Raw genomic sequence first — 20,293 nt, forward strand, 5'->3', positions numbered from 1 at the left:
GGAGGGACTCCACGCACTATTTTTTTTGTAAATTCGCCGACACAACGGGCATCAACTTATTTTTCCTATTTAATACTTAGAATTTTTCACATTAAATGTTCTTTGTTCAAAAAATATATTGAAAATTAAATTATTATGCATTTCTCATTATATATTAATACATCATATATTACTGCAAAATAGGTATACAATCCTTACATAATCATACGAATGGACTCTAAGATACTTTTTTGATGTCCATTGTGGGACATTTCATTTCTCACCAGCTATCGCCTGTTCCTTTGGGGCAAGGACTGTGATACCGAAACACTCCCTACGTTTCTTGTTGTTTTTATTTATTCATTGGAGGACATTGTCCAGTTTAAAGCAGTTCAGGCTTCCCATTCCCATTGAGCAATGATGTAAACTGCTTTTTTTTCTTTTTTTATCTCAAAAAATAATAACTAAAATAAAATGACGCCAACTGGCAATATCAACACGTAATATTACTCATATTATTACTAAATAAATCACATCAAAAGTACTTGGCGACCAAAACTGAAGAGAAAAGCTTTCTCATTTCCTTGAGAACCCAACAATACTGCCATTTTCGTTCCCTACATAATCGTACAAATGGACTCAAAGATACTCTCCAGATGTCTATTGTGGACCCCATCATTACTCTCCAGCTATCTTCCCTACCTCAGGGACAAGGACCCCAGTGATATCAAAGTATCCACTATCCTTTCCCATTGTCCTTATTCATTCATTAGTGGGCATTAAAGTCCGGTTTAAAACAGTCCGAATTCCCCACTCCTTGTACCAGTGATGTAAACTTGCTATCGAAACTTCAAAGGATTGATTTGTTTGAACTAAATACCTTGCTTATGTCAGCTTAAGTAAAAGGGGCGTCTGGATTTCGATAGCTTTGGTGGACAAAGGGAAGTTTCACGTGATAAAAGTATATTAAATCCGCTTTCTGCAATGGGTAGTCTTGAATCAGCTCCAATAAATGAGTAATATGAGCTATTGAAGGGGGGAGGGGTAGTGGAACCAGGATTATAAATTTATTTTGTAACTTCGTTTGTATTTTGTAGAGGTGTGTTTGGGAAATTAATTGCTTTCTGTTGTTATTTTGCAGCTAGTGTGACTTATATAGTGAATTTGTGATAAGTTGTCTGAAGAAGCAAAGTAAGTTTTATTAAATTCTTTGGTGTCAGAATTTCAAAAGTGTCCACGTTGGTCTTTTATTTGCTTATATTGTTTCGTCTTATTACGCTATTCCTAATTTTACTGTTTAATACTGGTTGGCCGTTTCAGCCCAAATCCAACGATTCAATTGCACTTGATCTATGAAAACATTAACAAAACCTCATGATTTTTTTGTTAGTTTTATGTCGCTAATTTAGCTACTATCCAATGTTTTGTATGTGAGAAGGATTGGTCTTAAATGTTTTAGTTTTTTGTCTTTATTTTTTAGCAGGAATATAGTTTTCGGTACATGTTGAAAACTACTCAGAGTCTTACATATATAATATCACTAAATTTCTCTAAGAATTTATAGTCTGTGTTGAAATAATTTATTTTATTTATGTTATAAAAAGAGATTTATTTCATCGCATTATTTTTCTAAACGCGTAAACTTCAATCTCCAGTTCAAAATTTTCTCTGCAAGAAACTTTTGTTGCGTTTTTGTTCACTTTATTATTTATTTAATTTTTAAAAAAATTTTTTTTATTGAGAAATAAATTCCTCTTTTAAGGAAAAGGACAATGAATTTTATTCTATAAATATTTAAAATTAACCAAATGAATAAGGGATTTCCTAAATTATTGCCCTTAACACATATTTTTAGAATCCTCATCAAAAATAAGGTAAAAAAGAGTTTAAATATTTTACTTTACTTATATTGGCGTCCTATATTTATATGTAAATGAGGAAAAAAATCTAACAAAATTTAATGAATCATTATTGAGGAAGCTGGGATTAAAAGCTTCAAAACCGCTGCGTTTGCCGTATTAAGCTTGGAGGTGCTTCTAATAAGTGCTTTTAGTTTGCTCACTTTTCCTTAGTTAGTTATTTTAAATTTCAATTTCCTCTAATTGATTTTTTAATTTTTGTGTAACGCTTTTATTTTTTCCTTAATTTAACATCTTTTGTGATCCCCAAGAAGAATAATATTTTGCTTCAATTATAATCTACTAGAATTTTAAAAAAAATATATGATAAGAGTGGTGATTATGTGCTACTCTGTCTATTTTTTCAAATAGTTAAGCAAATATTAAAAGAAAACAAACAATTTATGCCCTATTCCCCAAAAGATTTAAATTTGTATTATTATTAATCCATATAAAAGCTAAACAGTCTTTGTGAAATTTGGCGCAAACATAATAAGAAAATAAATATAAGGCCTAAGAACTATATTTAAGAAGGCCTAAAACATAATAAAGTAAATTAATAAATGAAACTATCTTTTAGTTACGCTTTTAATGCCTACAAATTAGTCTTATTGTTTTCCATTCTAAAAATACATGTATATTAAACTGAATTGTTCGTGTACAACAAAATCAGGAGAACTAATTCAAACTTTAGAAAAATTTATCTCATATGCTAATTATAGCAATTAAGGTAAGCGTCATGCTAAATTTCTGTTTGCAAAAGTTCCACAATCGAATATTTCCGAATCCTAGAAATTCGGAATTAAAAGAACGCCGGAAATCAGGGAAGAAATGCGGGCCTTGGAGAATTCTTTAAAGACAGCAGGGATTCAGCTTCGACAGTGTGGGATCATCAGCCGGTCGACATTATTGATGGATGTTCCAAGATCTCGAAAGACCGGAACTTTTCCCCTTTTGTTTCTCGACCCTACGATTTTCCTCGTTTATAACAACCGATATATCGACGGATTTTCTTACCAATCGACGTAAAGCGTTAATGTCTTTTCTTTTCGAAGCCCCAGCATGGACGACAGATGGCGCTGTTATTGAGACACCACCATCCAAGGCTCAACTTGCTCTGAAGCAAGTTAACGCTAACTTGGAGCTAACTTCCAAAGTGAAGTGACAACTTTTCTGGGATAGAATGGGATTTTGAGAACTTTTGGACACAAATCGAAAATAAATTGACATTCCCTTTTATTTTTTGTTGCATGTCCTCAAACAATGTAGGTTTTGAAAGTTTTCTCATATTTCGGATTTTCTTTTCTTTCTTATTCATTTTATAATTGAAAGAAAACATTTCATATTAAAATAACATAAAATATGTTTATAATTTATTTTTCACTTTGGATTTCTGAAAATATGCCCACAGTAAAATAGAATTTCAAATTTCTGAAACAGAACTACGATATATTTACTCGTCTGCTGCACATTGATACACAATAAATGTAGAAATGCGCATACTATTTCTTGACTTAACTTTGGTTTTTACTTTAGGGCAAAAACAAAATGTTTAAAATGTGATATAGCATACCAAAAAGTGACAAATATTTTCTAATTAAAATTTCATCCAAGATTCAACCTGCTCTGAAGCAAGTTAACGCTAACTTGGAGTTAACTTCAAATGTTAAGTGACAGCGTTTCTGGGATAGAATGGGATTTTGAGAATTTTTGGATACAAATAAAAAATAAATTGACATTCCATTTTATTTTTTGTTACATGTCCGCAAACAATGTAGGTTTTGAAAGTTTTCTCATATTTCTGATCTTCCTTTCTTTCTTATTCATTTTGTAATTCAGAGAAAACATTTTATATTGAAATGATAAAAAAGGAGGGTAATAAATGATTTCTACATATGGACTTGAAAATATACCTACCGTAAAATAGAATTTAAAATTCCTGAATTAGAACTACGCTATACACACAATCAGTGCAGAAATGCTCATGCTATTTCTTGGCTTAACTTTGGTTGTTACTTAAGCAACAAATATTTTCAAATTAAAATTTATAAGATCGAAACCTTTTTTTTTACTGTAAAATGTTATGCGTTGTATATTATATAGGGTCATATTTATGTTTTTAAAATAATGAAAACTATTGATAAAATATGTTAATTCTTGATCAAAAAAATGAAAAAAAAATCTTCAATGTTGTCCACACCCTTTTATTGAGGCACCTCCTCTTCAGAATGTTTAATTTCTTCAGATAACTATATTTTCCAGTGATATTTCCTTTTTTGTAATCTCATTCCCTTTTAATTTTGCGTCAGGCATAGTTTGTAGCATTGTTTATCTTTGTGATTTTACGAACGTAATCACCAATTTATTCAGAATTTGATGCAGTATAACAGCATCTGTCTCTAGGGAGCGAGAACAATGCAGTAAATCAGGAGCACTCTTTTCGAGATTCTTCTTTTTCACGTGTATTGAAAACACATTGGTTCCTTTACCAGAAACTAATTCAACCTAGTTCAAAATAACGCTTTTTCTAGAATAAGAAGAACATTTAAATGCTACGTACAAGATACAAAATCAATCAATCAATCAAAAAAAATCCATGTAAAAAGCAATCACAGAGATATTTCATTAACATTACATTAAACATTAAGATAAAATGTTCTAAACATTTTGTACCAAAATATTTCGAAATTTGGTAATGTTTAAAGTTGGTTGTTTAAAAAAAAAATTCCGGTAGTATATTTTTTATTATACAAATAGTACAAAATCTAACTATTCTAAAACAATTTTTCATTTTTTGCTGTATTATAGATATTTTTTTATAGTTTTCAAAAACTTTTTTTTAATAACAGTTTTTATTTTTGCCGCTTTAGAATTATTTTTATGATTTTTCAAAGAATTTTTATGAAATTCGCTACATTACCAGCTTCGTAATATATATTTGATGTTAGTTTAAGTGAGCTTTTGTCTAAATATTAATGTGAAAATTTCCTGAACCTATGCTTTCTATGTTTTATGCGTTTTTATGTTTTTTTTGGATATCCTCGTTCTATACCAGATAAACTTTTCAGGAAAATTTTTGGATAAATTCATATTGTTAAATTTTTGAAAATGCTCTTTTGAAATGGCTCTTTTAAACATTAAGGGTTTAAGAATTTGATCCGCTTAATTCCATTTACCAAAAAATTGGTTAAGACATTTGATTTTTCCTGAAAAAAGTGAAATGTGTCCTGTTGAGCATTTGAGATATAAGAAGATTTTTAGACAAAATTCTGTTTTATGTTCAGAACGTGCTTCTTCAAAAATCCCTATCTACCTTCTTAACGGATTCCCAGTAAGGTTTCAAAAATTTCCACCTACCTTCTTAACGGATTCTTATTGCGGTTTCAAAAATTCCTATCTACCTTCTTAACGGATTCTTATTATGGTTTCAGAAATTCCTATCAACCTTTTTAACGGATTCTTATTATGAGTTAGAAGAAACATTAAATTGAAAAGAACTACCAAATATATACTGACAACTAAATAAAACATTAGTTTCTGCATGGTTAACCGATGTTTTTCATACGCATCCATAGATATTGAGTATTCTTCTTTAGATATTAATGTAATAAGACTTTTATAGCTTATAGATGAAAATCTTTCTAAGAAAGAAAAACCGTCCTCGATAAATCTTATGATTTGTGTCTGGTGAACCATTTTTATCAGAAGTTCGTTTCTTTGACCATTGCAAATGATGAAGTAGTTCCAGTGTCGATAACCGACTCTTCTTATTCCCCAATGACAATGCATGCGTAAGAATGCCGCTAATTCTTATTGTACCTATAAGAAGGTCTTTTCCAGATAAAGGTGATTTGTCATAAGAAATGATAGAATAGATTGTTTGGTAATAGATTAAGCCTTTCAAACAAAGGTTCATTGAACGTTTAAGCATTTATCTTGAAGTGCTAATAGTTTTTTCATTGTCACGGAAACTATTTTTGCAAGCAAACTATTCGAAATTAGTTTGCTTACAACTTACTACTTAAGATAGTTCTCACGATTTTAAAATAATTAATGTTGCGAATCTGCACGGAAGTGCTTGGCAATAAATAATATAGTTTTGGAAAGACATTAATTTTTATCATAAAAACTGAAAAAATCTGAATAAAAAATGTACATGGCTTAAAGATAAGTCGTTTGGTTTATTATAGGTTTTAAAATCGTTTGGTATATTCCTGATCTTAAAATAGTTTAGTTCATGTTCACAATCGTTTGATTTATTTCTAGGTTTGAAATTGTTTGATTACTACCTAGATAAAAAAAATCGCTTGGCTTACTCCTTGAAATAAAAGCGATTGATTTGTTTCTAGTTTTAAAATGTCCTTTATTTAAAAAGGTTAGTGGAAGAAAAAGTAATAAAATGTTTTTGAAAGAGACAGATTTCGCATGAAAAAAAATCTTATTTTAATTTCATTTGGCTATTTTATATTAGTTCATTTTACCAACCCTTTAAGTTTTGAAAACCTCGTTAAATGAAGATATTAAGGGCCAATCTTAAGAGTATTTTTGAAGTGGAAGAGGGTTCTAATAGCATCTGGTCTTAATGCAATGACCGATTACTTCTCATTGTCATTGTATGTTGTACACTGTTAAAATCATTTACTCAAGTTTATTAAAATTTAGCTTAGAACCTTTATCCACTAAGTTCTTTAATTAATAATTATGTAATAGGAATAAACTCATGAGTGAAGGTGAAAGCTTAAATCACACACAATTAAGTTAAATTATTGAATATGAAGATATTAAAGGAAAATAAATGAGTGGTCTTCAAGTGGAAGAAGGTTTTAAGTGCTTGGTAAAAGAAATTCGACGAGTTCCCATTGTCAACATATATACTTTAAATTTAGTTTACACCAATTCAATAAAATTTGATGAAGGTTTCAATAATTTTTGTAAACAAACGTTCAATTAGTCCCCATTGCCAACGTATTAACATTAAATTATTTTTACTCGCACTTCCTAAACATCACTTAAAACCTTCAACCATTGAGTTTTTCAATTACAAGTAATCAGATTTTATTCATGTATGAAAGGGGATACATTTATACGTATACATTTATTTCATTTTTATACACAAAAATAAACATGTAATAAATGTACTGCAATTATATTTGACACTGTTTCAAATTAAAATTATTTATAATTATTTAATATTGAACCTTTAAGGTTCTCTAATATTGAACCAAATTAATTATTTAATATTTGGTTCAATATTAAATAATTAATTATTTAATATTGCACCAAAAGTAAGGTTTTCATAACCTAAAAATATGTATAGAGAATTGGAACCAATACTATTTTTCTCCGATTTTTTTCATATTTCACTCTGGCTCTCCTGATTTTTTCAGATAAAGAAAATCTAAATATTTTAGTCGTAAATACTACTTGAGCAAAGTTACTGCAACATTGCCTACTTGAGATACATTGAGAGGTATTTTAAAATTTTCTTAAATGTTTCTTTTAGTAAGGGAAATGCAAACCCATTTTTCAGATGAAAGAAGCTTAAGAGAGAAGCTTAAAAACGTTTATTTCACAATCATTTTCCTTTTACATTTTTAAAGCATATAATGTTCTGATTAATGAGAGAGGTTTTAAATACGTTACACATAAAATAACGAAAACGGTAAAAAAATATTTGCAGAGAGATGTCGTGGATGCAATAACTGCCATTTCATATTCTGGTTTAAAACTAAAGAGAAGTATTCTGAGGATTAAAAATTCTATTGTCTTCTGAGTGGACTTCAAAATTTCAAGATTTCTGATACGGATATTTATTCTGCCAAAACTTTTTTCTTTATGAATAAACTTTTCATTTGTGGTTGTAAAAAGTATTGCAGATATTGAAACAAACGACATTTAAGACAACGTAAATATGTTAGCATTTTTTTTGAGCATTGCATTCAAAACAACTTAAAATTCAGTCTTGTGGGAAGAGCAAATATATATATATATATATTGTTTTTTAGTGGTTAATATTGAAAAGTAATACATATATCACAACAATAATGTTTAGAAGATATGATTGACAAAATAGAACCCATCCAACACACTAATTTGGCCACAGGTAAAAGGAATGTGCTCAGGATATCGCGTTCTCTTGTCTCTTGAGTGATCTTCAAAAACACAAATTTTGGGATCTGTCTGCTTCTTTAGCCTATTCTAATGGAAAAGCGGTGTGTGCTAAACGATTTATGAAATCACTTAGCTCATTGAGGCAAGGCATATACTTTAGTCAAGAAGCCTGAGCCGTTAATTTTATGGTCAGCTGAACTGAACTTCGACTTCCAGCATGGACGACAATACTTCCTCCATTCCTTTAAATTAAGACGAGTTTTCATTCTCCTTCTCTCCTCAATTGGTAACCCCGGATTTCTCACTTATTCTCGACCAACTCCCTTATTCTCGCATAAATAGCAACACCGCAGTTCTGCCCATAACAAAAAAACAAACAAAATCCAATTTTTACATCTCTCACGCTAGAGGGCGCAATTATATCAAAAAATTAAGGTTCACTTCACACAGAATAAAAAACATTTCTACCGCAATTTAAACCATTTTTGAAGTAACTGAACTGCAGTATAAAATACAAGACCTAATCAACATTCCCTTCGCTTAGCAGTTGATGTGCTGATGTGAACGCCATATGAAGCCACTTAGTTCCTTGAAGCAGGGTTTTAGTCCAACTTAAGCAAATAAGACTAAGCTGTTAATTTTATAACCAGATTAACAAGTGCTGGATTCCTAGTCTGGAAATCACAATTCCTTTATCGCTCCAATATAAAAGGAGTTTCCCTTCACCTACATTGCTCAGATGTTATATATATGTATATATACACACTACGCAATACTATATATANATATATATTCACGCAAAACACTCTACATGGGATGATGTTTATGACATAAATAAACTTGTTTTTCTAAAGCCTTTCAAGAACAAAGTTAGAAATTTAATTCCGCTGGAAATAAAGACACGGAAGTAAAAAAGAAATATATGCAAGCATTGCTTCAAAATAAATTTGAGATCCCTTTATTTCACAATATTAAGAAAAAAATGAAAGCAATACTTTCTGAGAAAATGATAAAAACTTTATCTAATACCCGAACAGAATTTAACTCAGTTCTCAAGATATATAGTCGTAACATTCATCACTTTTATGAGATTCGACAGAAGATTGTAAAAATAAAATAAATGTTTTTAAAAAAAAAATCTGGAGAAAAATGTTTGGAAGACAGGATTGGTGGACTAAAACCCACCCATTCTTCAATTCTGGTCTAAGTGGAATGGGAGGTATCGAGGCAGAAAATTGAAAATGATTCTTCTGCAACGGCGTTCACAGTAAACATGTCGCCGAGTAGATACGATAAGAAAAGTAGCAAGAACAAAGAAGAAGAAGAAAAAGACAACGAAAAGAAGTAGAAATGCACTAAAAACAAAGGAAAACACCGAAAAGTTGTTCTTTTCTTCTTGTTACAGCCAGCAAAGTAATCATTCCAAAATAAAAGGGCTATTCTCTTCGTATTTGCCCTCACTCTCTCGAAAGTCACTTCGTTTGGAGGAAGATAAACCCAAATCCCCCTTTTTACTTTAAAAGCCAATAAAAAATAATCAATAGCAAGATTTTTAGGGGATGAGGAATGGGAATTGGAGTCTTACCTATCAACAGAAAGTCGCCCCGAAGAAACAAAACTAACGTCAAACAATGAAAAAGTAAAAGAGTAGGAAAAAAAAGATGTTTTATTGTAGCCTTCTTCCTAGATACAACTGGGGCTAATCAGAACTCTATTCTTTTCTCGGATTTTTTTTTTATCGATCACACATAGAAAAACTATATGTGTGTTGAATATAGATATATATACACCGAATGGTAGTTCGCTCCCAGCATCAGGATCGATTAAGAAAGTTCTTCATCATCGATAGTACATTGTTAGAAATAGTGGATAGTCGATAAACAATGCAAAAAGTAATAAAAGAAATGGAAGTACCTATCCAAGTCTCCATTCTGTTGTGCCTGATATGACCATAATGATTTTTACTCTCATTTCACTTATAAACGGATTGCAGACTTATTCCAGATCTTTTACTCCTCTGTCGATTTCTTTTCTCAGTGATATTGTTCGATAAGTTTATGGCATCTTATTTGGAAGAAATACAATATGAAAATCTACTGAGAAAAATTACTTTTGTATTATCGGGCTAGACCAAAGAATTTTCTTAGAAATCAAATATAAAATAATTATTAGAAAACTTAACAGAAATGGTTTTTTGTAGTTTTCTGAATTTATTTATTTTACCTTATGTATTTTATCACTAACTTTAAATAAAATCTTCATACATATATAAATTTAGTTTACTCCCAATATCAGGATCGATTAAACAAGGTCTTCATCATCGATATTACTTTTTCAGGAATAGAAGATAGTCGATATACAATGCAAAAAGTAAGAAAAGAAGTGGGAGTAGCTATCCAAGTCGCCTTTCGATTGGGCCTGATATGACCAAAATGACATTTAGTCTGATTTCACTTATAAGCAAATTGCAGACTTATTCCAAATCTTTTACTCCGCTTATTTCTTTTCCCCTTGATATTGTTTGATACGCTTATGTCATCTTATTTGGAAGAAATAAACTATGAAAATCCACTTTATAAGAATTACTTTAGTATTAGCCGAACTTAAGCAAGAACAAAAATCTTGCAAATCTAAAATAAAACAATGAAAAGTAAACTTAATAGAAATAATTTTTTGTATATTTCTGAATTTATTTATGTATTTTATCACCAAATTTAAATAAAATCTTCATACATATATAAAGTTAGTTTGCTCCCAGTATCAGGATCAATTAAACAGGGTCTTCATCTATATTACTTTTTCAGGAATAGTAGATAGTCGATAAACAATGCAAAAAGTAATAAAAGAAGTGGGAGTAGCTATCCAAGTCTCCATTCTATTGTGCCTGATATGACCATAATGACATTTAGTCTCATTTCATTTATAAACGAATTGCAGACTTATTCCAAATCTTTTACTCCGCTGATTTCTTTTCCCATTGATATTGTTCGATACGCTTATGTAATCTTATTTGGAAAAAATAAAGTATGAAAATCCACTTTATAAGAATTACTTTAGTATTAGCCGTACTAAAGCTAGAAAAAAATCTTACAAGTCTAAAATAAAACAATGAAAAGTAAACTTAACAGAAATAGTTTTCTTTTGTAGTTTTCAGAACATATTTAATTTATTTTGTCAGTAACATCCTAGAAAAACAACATACAAATGTAGTTCGCTCCCCGTACCAGGATTGATTAAGAAAGATCACCGTTAGTACATTGTTAGGAATAGTGGATACTCAATAAACAATGCAAAATGTAATAAAATAAATCGAAGTATCTATCCAAATTTACATTCTGTTGTGTCTGAGATGACCATAATTAGTGTCATTTCTCATATAAACTGATTGCGGACTTGTTCCAGATGTATTGCCCCGACGATTTCTTCCATATATTTATGACATCTTTTTTGGAGAAAAAAAAATCTGAAAATCAACTGAAAGGAATTACGTTTGTAACAATATTTTGTGGACAGTTTTCTTATAAATCTAATGGGAAATAATAAGTAAAACCTACGGGAAAAAGTATTTAGTTCTCGTACTAAGTCATATAACACTAGGACCAACCATATTTCATCATACGCATAACACACACACACACACACACACACGCGCGCACACACACACACACACGGACACGCACACACACGAGCCATTACATTATGACCACCCTGCTAATAACATGTAGGACCACCTTTAGCCGTCAAAACTGCTAGCACCCGCCGTGGCATTGATTCCACAAGGTGCTGATAGGTAGAGTGAGGTATCTGGTACCAAGCGCTCACCAACTGGTCCTGCAATTCCCTCACATTGCAAGGGGGTAGCGTGGCAGCACGAATTTGGTTTTCCAAGTAGGACCACAAATGCTCTATTGGATTAAGGTCAGGTGAATTTGGAGGCGAAGACATGATTTGAAAGTCACTGGAATGTTCCTCGACGATTCGAACCTTATGAAATGGTGCATTATCCTGTTGGTAAACCCCATCCCCCGCAGGAAAAACTGTTGCCATGAATGTGTGAACCTGGTTTGCAACTATGTTCAAGTAGCTTGTAGACGTAAGGGATTGTTCTATAAGGATTATGGGTCCTAATGTGCCCCATGAAAACAATTTTCCTGGGTGAGAAACCATGAAAACCTGGGCGAGCCCATTGTTATAAATGGTGGGTGATCATAATGTAATGGCTCTTCTACGTATATATATATATCGTGTACATCTGATCATTTACGCAAGAAAAAGGCTTGTAAGACTTTAATCTTGGCATCAAATTCGTTAAGGAAAGTTTTTCCTCATCAAGGTTGCTTTGTAAAGACAGTTGATTAAAAATGCGAAAATTAATAAAAATATGGCGAAGAAGCTGTTTAAATCTTTATTTTGTTTTGCTTGGTGTGACTATTATGATTTAATAAATATCGTTATGCTTACAATGCGAAAAACAGCTTAAACCAATGAAACTCATTTAAAATTGTCATTTTTTATTTAAAGTGACTTCCAATTAAATTGCAAAAATAAAGAACAGGTAGGAAAACATTTTTTTTTTATAAAATTGAATTTTAATTGTAATTTGAATACGTTTAAAAAAGAAGAAAACAGGCATCATTAATACGATGTAAATTATTATAAAAATGTCTATGTATTTCGTTAAGATTCTATACAATATTCTAAATTTTTCTCCTAGTTATTTATTTCCTCCTTTTTGTCCATTACCATTTTCGTTTCTTTTTTGTTCTTGCGTCAGACTAAGTTAACTAATCTCTTTTATTTTTTGATGTCGTTTAAATTTACACTGTACATCCCTCTTGCGCCATTAAAAAACATTTGAAATTTTGTTTGTTAATAACTCAATCTGTATAAACTACTTTTTTGCCCGCACAAAATGTACAATCCCTATAATAAACTTTAAAACCCATTTTGAATTTTAAACAAAAAAAAACATTTGCACTTTAACCATCAGAAGAAAAAAATGTTTTCCACATAAAAGCTTTTAATTAATTGCATTTTAGTAGTTAACTGGAAAAACTAATAATCAACGTATTTAAGTACAAGTGAAAAAGATGTTTCTGAAACTACATACATTTTTGAAGTAGTTAATTAGATAACTCATTTGCTAATTAAAGCCCTTTACAACAATGCTTAAAACAAAGATTTATTGTAAAAAGTTTTGTTTTAATAGGCATAAAAACAAAAGTATCGGCTGATTATAGCAAGAAGAAAATATAAAAGGGTAATTTAACTCTTTTAGCTTACTGCAGATTTTAATTCAAAAACTGATTGTGTTATCAAGAGAATAAGTTGGAGCAACTTTTATGACGCTCAAATAAATTTTGTCAAGTCAGTTTAATTTCACTGTCCCTCATTAAAATCCTCTCCATTTTTTCTGTGGTTGTAAAACCTCGCGATAATTAGTGAAGCAAGAATTTATTTTAAACGAACTAATTAAGGTAAGTAAGACGATATTTTTACTCGAACGGTTTTGAATTTCTGTTACGAGGTGATATTCAATAATAAGCTGATTCTTTGGTATTATGCTTCAATTCAAAATACTTATGTTCCTAATTTAATTTTTTGGAGAGGAGTTCAATTTCACTGATTAAAAAGAAGTCTTCATTCAATAAAAATTTTGTAAAGGTTTTGAAACACAATGCAATTAATCATTTTTCTAACAATGAGCCATTTAATAAAAAAAATTTTATGTGAATATGTCTTATATATTGAGTGTAAATGTTGATTCGAAACGCTGAGAAAATAAATGATTTTGATTCAAATCTTAAAAACCAATAGAATTTATTCTATCAGTAATAAATTTTTTCAATTCAGATAACTTATTTGTATGTTTAATTCTTTCGAGCATGTTTAAAATCTCTGATTGACTGATTCAAAATTGCTAATTTTGAAAGACAACGTAATAAATAATTGCTTTGAAAATAAGCCATTTACCGAGCAAAAAACTTTGTCTGTAAATACCCCTTATATTTTAAGAGTAAGTATTAATTCATATGGTTGAGTAAATTTATTAATTTGAATTAAATCCTTTGATTGTATATATTTTGTTTTATCGATTGTAAATTTTGTAGTTTAGAAATACTAATGTTTTGAGAGGCTTTAATTTTTTCTGATTTCACTATTCTGATTCACTAGATGCCTATTCAATAAATATTTCGTAAAGGTTTTGAAACACAATGCAATTAATTATTGTTCTAACAATGAGCCATTTAATGCACGCATAAAATTTTTTTTATGTGAATATGTCTAAGATTTTAAGTGTAAATGTTGATTCGAAACGCTGAGAAAATAAATGGTTTTGATTCAAATCTTAAAAACCAATAGAATTTATTCGATCAGTATTAAATTTCTTCAATTCAGATAATTTATCTGCATATTTGATTTTTTTCTGCTTTGTTTAAAATCACTGATTGAAAATTGCTAATTTTAGAAGACAACGTAATAAATAATTGCTTTGATAAGCCATTTGCCAAACAAAAACTTTGTAAATATCTGTTATATTTTAAGACTGTAATATAGTAAATATCTGTTAATTTTGACTCATTTGGCTGAATAAGTTTATTGATGTGAATTAGATCTTTCGAATCTACAGGTTTTGTTCTATCAGTTCTAAGCTATTTGATACGAAATACTATTTTAAATATTATTCAACTACAGATTAAAAATGTATTTCTTTAATCGAAATTTTGTAAAGTTTTTTAAATATTATTTAATGAATTGTTGTTTTATCAATAGTATTATAAAAATTTAGTTAAAGAGTATGTGTTATATTTTATGAGTAAGTATTCATTTGTATGAGTGAGTGAATAAACTAATTCGATTTAACTCCTTCGAATAAAGTGATTTTGTTTGTTTAAAAATGAATAAGCATTTGGTACTTTTTTCGAGAGGCATTCTATTTGGTTGATTAAAAAAAAGTTTTCAATCAATAAAAATTTGGAATATGTTTTTTAACACTATGAAATAGAGAATGACTTTTCCAAAGAGCCATTTACCGAAAAAACGAACTAGTCAGCAAATAGTTGTTATATTGTGTGTGAAAATTCGTATGAGTGTGAAAATTAACTTGATTTAAATATTGTGAATCAATAAGTTTAACTTAAAAATTCCAAACCAGAGCAAAAATAATTAATAGAATCAACGAGTTTTGAATAAGTTATTTAATAATAGAAAAATAATAATTAAATTTACAAAAATAGTTTCGAATAAGTTATTTTAAAATATTTTTATTATTCAAATGATTAGCTTATTTCTTAGTTTAGTATCATTTACCAAATAAATATTTAGTTAACGAGTATGTGTTATATTTTAAGGGTAAGTGTTGATTTGTATGGGTGAGTAAATAAACTATTATATTGTGCTATATTGTAAGTGCAAGTATCAATTCGTATGAGTGAGAAAATTAACTTGATTTAAATCTTTTGAATCAATAAGTTCAACTTAAAAATCAATCTAAACAGTTCTAAATCAGTGCAAAAATAATTATTAGAATCAACGAGTTTCGAATAATTTATTTAATAATATGAAAATAATAATTAAATTAATAAAAATAGTTTCGAATAAGCTACTTAAAATATTTTTATTATACAAATTATTAGTTTATTTCTTGGCTTATTATTGTTTACCGAATAAATATTCAGTTAACGAGTATGTGTTATATTTTAAGGCCTATAATCAATTTGTATGGGTGAGTAAATAAAGTGTTATGTCTTAAGTGCTATATTGTAAGTGCAAGAATCAATTCGTATGAGTGAGAAAATTGATTTAAATATTGTGAATCAATAAGTTCAACCTAAAAATTCGAAAACAGTGCAAAAATAATTATTAGAATCAATGACGTTTCGAATAAGTTATTTAAAATATCTTTATTATACAGATAATTAGTTTATTGTGAATAACTTATTCATTCTTTAACTTTAAACTAATTACTTTTATCTATAAAATAAGTCTATTATATTATATATAAGAAAATGGTATCAATGATAGCCATAAATTGTATCTTTTAACAATTTATAGTATATATCAAACATTAAGATTAATTACTGTCATACTTTTCAAAAAGCTTAAAAAATTAACCATTTATGAGAATGGCCTGAAAATTGACCAGAGTTCAATACGAAGCAGTTCAATATTTTTGATATAGATGGCGCTTAGTCATAAAATGGTTTCGGCTCTTAATGACATTCAAATTCGAACAAATGAAAGGAAATTACATGGAAAATAGCTTTCAACAGTTGAGACTGTTATTCTAAGATGTCGTTTTCTGGAAAAATTGGGAAAAAGCATGTCACTGCAACGTATTCCAAGTCTACCAGTGGGGACATAATAAAAGCTCGTGCCTTGCGTGCCTTAGATTTTTTAATTTAAATAAATTTTCTGTAAGCCAACTGAAAAAAGATCTTTTAGATGCTCTCAGAGCCAGAGATCACGCAGTGCCGGATTACCCACTAGGCCATGGCCTAGGGCCCCCAATGATTAGGAGCCCTCTTAAAATGGATTTTTTGAAAATAAATTTTAAAAAAATTAAGAGAAACACTGATTTAAAAAAAATCGATTTAAAATATATATGTTATGATTATTTTTTAGTTCTAATTTAACAAAATAAAGTAAAATTTAATTTATTATTATTTATTTTTATTTTAAATATGCCTTCTTAAATGAAAAGATATATAAATATTTTTATATTTGAATGTATAAAAAATATACGAAAAAAAAATTTAATCTAAGGGCCCCAAAAATTTGAAAGTAGGCCTATTAGGGCCCCGCGTACGCTTAATCCGGCACTGAGATCACGTGATTTAAATCAAGTCATCTTGATTGTCACACTGCTAAATAATTGTCGATTCATAAACTCTATTACCAAAATGCTTCTCAATTTTTTTCCTCTCAATACTATAGTACTCATGCGCAACTGTATCTCATTGTGTCGGTGTAATAAGCCTAATGCCATCTGCAGTTTAAATTTTTAACTATTTTTCTTCAAGCTATATTTTTCTCTTTTTGTCATGAGTGTATACGTCCACAACATCTCAGATCATTCTGGCAAATGACAATTTTTATACAGCTTTCTGAATATCAGACTTCACGTGTTTTATAAATTGATTATAAATAAATATTCGCAGTAATCCTAAAAAGCAAACAAAGCAATTATAGTATTATAATAACTTTATGCAGCTTTTTATTAGGTGGACCGGAAAGTACTGTCATTTCGACACTTTCGTTAGTCTTAAAAACCAATTCATTTTTTTTTTATCCCTTATCGATCCGGCATCGAAAGGTTGTTGGTAACGAGGGTGAATACATTATTGATTAAAAATGAAATCTTGATAACAAATATCAAATACACCGAATTAGTCTCCGGTCCACCTAATATTTTACTAAAATATTGCACAGTTTTTATTTAATAAATTGCTTAGTCCTCTCAAAGATTATATAAGATATTTACACATCGATAATCTATTAGTTTTATGAAATCAATATATAATACTTTATAGTTGCATCATTACATATTTTCTATAAAAATATAAATGTTTTATTGAGGTTACTTCTTCTTTCCTCATAAAATCAAGAACAATGTTTTATGATACAAAAATATACGTACGTATCCTGAGAGTTTAATGCATACAAGCACTGCACGAAATGTACATAAAAAGGAATTCTTACTTATCAATTCTTATTGAGTTGGTTTGCTTTTAGCTGGTAATAAAATATTCCTGAATAAGAAATATGAGCTGTTTTTCTAAGCCAAATGATCTTTTGATATTTTTATGCGTCTGTTTGATAGTGGAGAGACAATGTATCTAAGCAAAGGGAAAACTGGCACCAGACCTTCGGAGCCAAAGTTTTCATTCGCGAAAAAAGACAAATAAAAGAAGAACATAAATAGATCTAATATCATTATGTAATTAGATATTGTTATGCTTTTAAGGCTGGTTTTAGAAGCTTCAGTTAGCATCAAAAATAACGTTTTAAAGAGAATAATACGCTATTTTTAAACTGTTGTCAGTTTGTAATAGTTATTCATGACTGAGGATTAATTTTCCCTAACTTTAACCAGCGCCCTCTGTGGCAATCATAAAATGGCGTGAGGGGAGTTTTATATTTTTAGACTATGCCAACCTTTATCTACCAAAAGGTACCTCGTGACAAAATCAAGTTAACATGTCTTATATACTAGTGATTTGGTATTTAATATATGTAGTGGTAGTTACGCCACATTACTCCCCTTCCAGAATTTTATCTGTGATAGAATTCGATGAACAGACTCCATTAGTTGATTCATGGTGTTTTTATTTTATTTTTTTTTTATTTATATCATTTTTGCTCATTATTTTTTTTCCTTCACCTTCTTTTTTATTTTGTTTATAGAATTTTGCTCATTTTTTTTAAAATTTTTTTTTATTTATTGCATTTTGTTCATTTTTTTTCTTCTCAATGTTGCTTGTTAACTGGGAGACTTTATTTACTCACCGGATTTTTTCTCTCTTTATTTGAGCAATATATTTCTAAGCAAATCAACTGTTTTTCATTGTGGACCATCCATCATTATTTACAAGTTCAAATCATGTCCGCGGGTCACCAATGAATGGATATTTTTAGACTATGTCAACCTTCATCTACCAAAAGGTACCTAGTGTATACTAGTGATTTGGTATTTGATATATGTAGTGGTAGTTACATCAAAGGCGCAAAATGTCAATGTGAAGAAAAAAAATTCCGAGTTTTATGCAAATGAAAAGTGTTTGTGATCTAATTTTATGATATCTGTTACTTCAACGGCTTATTGTCTGGATTCAGGAAATTTCTAAAATAGCAAAAATTATTAATTGATTTTAACTACTTTCATCCAGGTGGGAAAATATCTTCAAACTGGCAATTTTTCAATTAAATCTAACTATTTTTTTTCAAAAAATATTTAATCTATACGTTTTTTTAAGACCAGAAAATTCATTGCTTCAAGGTAGCCTTATTCAGTGGTGCAGAGCCTATTACTCATGGAACAGACACTGGCCCAAGAATGATTTTTAATAAACTAATATTTTACCATAGAAAGTGAAACTGGCACATGAAATTATTAAAATGCTTTAATATAAACATTTAACGTCAGATTTGAGAAAAAAAATATTTCTAAGTGATACGTTGGCTAATTGATTTCTATTGTAGAAAATCTTTAGAAAGAATTTTTTAAGACATAGACTTTAAACTTCAAAATTTATTTTCTTCAAAAGCTTTTAAAAATCAGCCCATATTACCTGTAAGAAAGTTGAGTACCAATTCATGATGGTTGCTTGGAGGTAATGATCAGAGTTGAATTAATTCGTTTTTGCTTTGTCTTGTTATAGTTCTAGAAGCAGTTAGATTTGCTTTGTTTGGTAAAAGCGCAAACGTTATGATTTGCCTTCCAAGAATAGAAGCAATTTTTGTTAATTTTCCTATAAGAATACGAAAAAAGTATTTATTTTGTTTATTTATTAAAAATACTGAACACTGTAAAAAAAAATTTTTTTTTGAAAAAGAAGCATACAAGTCTATCAATAAACCTTTTATGTTGACCCTTGCTAATTAATAATTCAACTGCTGCTGTGTAAGAATTATTTGAATATTTACGAATTATACGTAATACCGCCTTATCCAAAACAAAATTAAGTCTTTGTCTCATTCTGTTAAATAATATTAATTGCTCCTTTTTATAATGAAATCTTAAAATAAATTTAATTTGCAGGTTTATGCTAAAGTATCTTTTTTATTTGTTATGGCATAAATTGATTGCTTTCCAATAATTTTCTTAACTAAAGTAAAATAAGCTAATTAAAATTTCAAAACTTAAATTTCCACTGTATCTTTTTTCCGAAGCTACGAAGTTTTGGTAAATTAATTATCCTTTGTGGAATAATAAACCACTGAAAATTGTCCTGTTCCAAACTAACTATCCACTGTAAAATGCTAAATCTCTGTAAAAAAAATTCGTTTTTATGAAATAGAAATATTCAATGAGTAAAAGACAAATATACAATATTCGATCAATAAATAATATAGAAATATACATCTATGTAATCATTTTTTTATTTTGTTTTATTAAAATTTTAAATGATGCTACCTATAACAAAGCCTAATCAAACTAAAATTAAGTTGTTGTCAATTTCTTTCAAAAATTTCCAGCTCGTTCTTTTTACAATATAATTTTAAAATGAATTTAAATTGCAAGTTTATGCTAAAATATCCTTATTTGCAATAACATAAATTAATTGCCTTCCAAAATTTTTCCA

At 29.1% G+C, this 20,293-nt stretch overlaps 1 long non-coding RNA gene across 1 annotated transcript in view; it reads left to right on the plus strand.

Moving 5' to 3' along the window:
* LOC139425136 (uncharacterized) overlaps window positions 1–20,293 on the plus strand; it is a 129,453-nt gene that overhangs the window by 38,275 nt on the left and 70,885 nt on the right. Inside the window, exon 2 of the long non-coding RNA XR_011636366.1 lies at window positions 1,125–1,170. This is a non-coding gene — a long non-coding RNA (uncharacterized lncRNA). The remainder of the gene's footprint in view (window positions 1–1,124; window positions 1,171–20,293) is intronic.

Source organism: Parasteatoda tepidariorum, chromosome 3 (assembly GCF_043381705.1).
Source record: "Parasteatoda tepidariorum isolate YZ-2023 chromosome 3, CAS_Ptep_4.0, whole genome shotgun sequence".
Taxonomy (NCBI): domain Eukaryota; kingdom Metazoa; phylum Arthropoda; class Arachnida; order Araneae; family Theridiidae; genus Parasteatoda; species Parasteatoda tepidariorum.